Source organism: Eleutherodactylus coqui, chromosome 2 (assembly GCF_035609145.1).
Source record: "Eleutherodactylus coqui strain aEleCoq1 chromosome 2, aEleCoq1.hap1, whole genome shotgun sequence".
In the NCBI taxonomy this organism is placed as follows: domain Eukaryota; kingdom Metazoa; phylum Chordata; class Amphibia; order Anura; family Eleutherodactylidae; genus Eleutherodactylus; species Eleutherodactylus coqui.
In genome coordinates this window covers 325,013,900-325,017,497 of record NC_089838.1, presented here as the reverse complement: position 1 = coordinate 325,017,497, position 3,598 = coordinate 325,013,900, and the positions used below count along the sequence as shown (strand labels likewise).

The 3,598-nt window shown below is 46.1% G+C and overlaps 1 pseudogene; it reads right to left on the bottom strand.

Moving 5' to 3' along the window:
• Positions 1 to 589: 589 nt before the first annotated feature.
• On the bottom strand, positions 590 to 3,312 carry LOC136610298 (uncharacterized; annotated as a pseudogene).
• Between the last annotated feature and the right edge of the window lie 286 nt (positions 3,313 to 3,598).

Genomic DNA, 3,598 nt, shown 5'->3' with positions numbered 1-3,598 from the left:
TCTTAAAGGAATTGGCCACGAACATTTCTTTTAAAAATATGTACGTGTATGTGTACCACATGCTCGCACGCAAAGCAACCGACACATTTGGTCTAAATTTTACTAAAAAAAGGTGGAAAAAAATGACTCAGAGTGGAAGAATTCCTGCCCTCCTGGTGCGCGCCGGATGTCTCCCAAGGTTGTGGTGCTACGTCCTGCATTTGTATGCGGACCACTGTTTTATATATTTGTTTTCCAATTCATGCAGTTTGCATGGTTAAATATTTATGCGCTTACCAAACATACTTTGAAAAACCTATATACAAGCAATGTTGAGAATAATTGTAGTCCTAGTCCACATTGGGTTTGGAATACACCATTTTTATTTAACTTTCACACATTGTTGTCGGCGCAAAATGGAAGACGAGTTTTATTTTTTATTTTTTTTTAATTTAAATGTAACTGTTATGTGAACAATATTTAAAACTGCTGTGAACACTCCGGCACATGTGGTGCAGCGTCTATGATGGTGCATAAATAAAGAAATTTGGTTTTGCAATGTACTCTTCTGCATCCTTCTGGAGTTGGTCTCCGGGGGATCAAGCTGCAGTTAGGGCTGCACACCACCGACACAGGAGAACTGCCATGGCACGGTGCCTTCGGGACTAAGGAAATAGTCAGTGAAGTGTTCACGTACCTGCAAAGCAGTAGCAGCCGGGCGACCAGCATCCCAGTTGATGACCGTGTCAAAGGCAGGTTCGAGTTCTTCAACATCTACCTCGGGGTGATATTCCCGGAGATAGTTGTGAAGAACACAACATGCCTTGACAAGGTCATCAACTGTTTTAGGGTCTACCATCAGGGAAGTCCCTAGAACTCTCCACTGACTTACCATAATCCCAAAGGCACACTCAACCACTCGACATGCCTGGCTCAGCCGATAGTTAAAAATCCTTTTCCGGGCATTCAGTCCTCTTCGTGGGTATGGTCGCAGCAGGTTTGGCATTAAAGGGAAAGCCTCATCCGAAACCATCACAAAGGGGACTGGATGTGTGGTTCCCGGAAAAGGTTGGGGGGCTGGGAGCGTAACACCATCTCAGAGAATTTGCATTCCAATCTGTGAAGTTCGCAGCGCCCGAGAATTTCCAGTGCTGCCATAGGCGCCGACGTCGATGCAAACAAATTTGCAATGTACATCAGCCACCGCCATCAGGACTACCGAAAAATATTTTTTGTAGTTATAAAACTTGGAGCCTGAGTGCGCTGGCTGAAGCACACGGACATGTTTGCCATCAACCGCGCCTAGGCAGTTTGGAAATTTGGCAACAGTTTGAAAGCCTGCTGCGACACGGTGCCAAGTGTCCTCGGATGGTGAAGGCATCACAATGGGCTGCAACTTCTGCCAGATGGCGCTGCATGTACACCTCACAATTTCGGTGATGGTTAATTTACCAACTCGAAATTGGAGATGCAGGGATGCATAGCTCTCTCCTGTGGCCAGAAAGCTGAAAAGAAGCAGAGAAGAAAAAGATATGTTAGGACACTCACAAGACCTACATTGTCACAACACTTAAATATACACAGCATTCACTTGGTGCACTCTACACGCAATTTATAGGAGAACGTGGTAGAGTTTGTGGCACAGAAATAAGATCTACATTGCAGCAGGAGGAAACATTTGGGCTGTTGGATTTACACTTTACAAGCTCTACATTTTTCCTCATCCATTCTCCCCATCCACAACATTATAGTAGATGGGGAGAGAGAATGAGAAAAGACAAACATGTTCCCTACACCCTCAAACTGAACAAGGGTCCGGAGGGTGCAGGTGCGCAGCGCACCGACGGTAGAAGCAGCTTACTTGTTCGGTAAGTTCAACATTCTCTCTTCTGCCGCTTGGTTTCTGAAGTCAACCAGCGTCAACCTGATGGCCGTGCTAGGTGGCAGAAGAGAGAATGCTAAAGACAACGAACAGTTAAACAGGTTCTCCCAAAGGTTCCGGATCCTGGGTAGACGTTCAAGAGGCCACAGTGGCAAGAGGTAACTCTGGCAGTCTCCTTATTGCAAGCAGCAAGATACATGCTATAACTTTCGCTCATTGATTACTTCGTAATGTGTATAGGCGTGGGCAGGAAGGGTAAAAAACCTTTTCTGCCTTCTCCTTGGGTGTACTGGAAGAGGATCAGTACAGGAGTGCACCTGCACCCGATGTGCCTGATGATCGGGTGCTGATGCACTCCTGTACGGAAGTGCGTGGTCTGTATCGACATCGGAGCAGTGGAGGCAATGGATGATGTCGGGACAGACGTGACATAGGGTTGGAAACAGTTAAGCATGGGGTATTTAGGCATGGATGGGGCGAGAATACTCACACCCACGTACATTAGGATAACGAACGAATTTGCAACTCCTGCACGCTGGGCGTGAATTTCGCGATGGAGTCTTCCGCTGGATTTATAAACATAGCCGCTGACATAGGATTGCATATAAATGCGCAGTCCTATACAGACGTCCATGGTGTGAAAACGCAAAATACATGACAGAATTAACAAAAGTGATAGGATAGCAAAGGTTACATACCGAAGGGTGATGAGCAGCCTTTCTTCAGAGAGAAAGAGAAATCGAGCAAAATTAAATAACTATTCTCTGTGCAACGTCAAACCAATGCACGTGCAATACTTGGCTTACTTTTTCAAATCCTGCAAAAGACTTGCAAAATGCCCCTTTGTCCCCCTTTCGGCAAGAAGGGGATGGACCCAGTACCGATGGTGGCGGTGGGAAGCACGGTCAGTCTGCAGTAGAAATTTGGCAATAAAAGATATGGCCTCAATCACACTGTAGCAAAGAAGAGTAGATAAGAGCAGCACTCAGGGGTTGATTCCAGAAAAACTTTATTGCCCACAACGTTTCAACTCAGAAGAGTCTTTGTCAAGTGCACTTGACAAAGACTCTTCTGAGTTGAAACGTTGTGGGCAATAAAGTTTTTCTGGAATCAACCCCTGAGTGCTGCTCTTATCTACTCTTCTTTGCTATTCGGAATACGGTCCAGGATCCAGGACCTTTGAGAGCGAGCACCATCTGGAGTGGAATATCTTCCCTGGAGATACACAGGATTTACGTGTGCTGTGATCCAATCTTTATTTGGGATTGCCTCAATCACACTGTAGTGCACACTGTATCAACAAACATTTTCAACACCAAGGCAGTTAAGCACACATTATCCGATATGAAATTGCTCACCTTTTTGGATTTCTCGGTCTGCATCAGGACAACCAGTAGCAGTAGTTTGCGCCGGTATGCGCGGCGGAGTCGCAGTCTCCGTGCAGTTTCCATGCTCGAGCTGAAAGACACGAAATGGCCACGGATCCTGTGCTGTTCCTTCCCTGTGCAGAAGTGAGCAGGGACAATGACATCACAGGAAACAGTTTTATTTTTTGCCAAGCCTAGAATCTGCGCCTAAAATACGCACGCAAATCCGCACCTAAAACCGCGACTGCCATGAAAAATCCGCTGCGGTTTTAACGCAGCACTTCTCCTGCGGATTTACCAGCGGTAGAACCGCTGAGAAATACGCAATGAAAACCGCATTTAACTTTAGACATTTGGTGCGGCTAGGTTG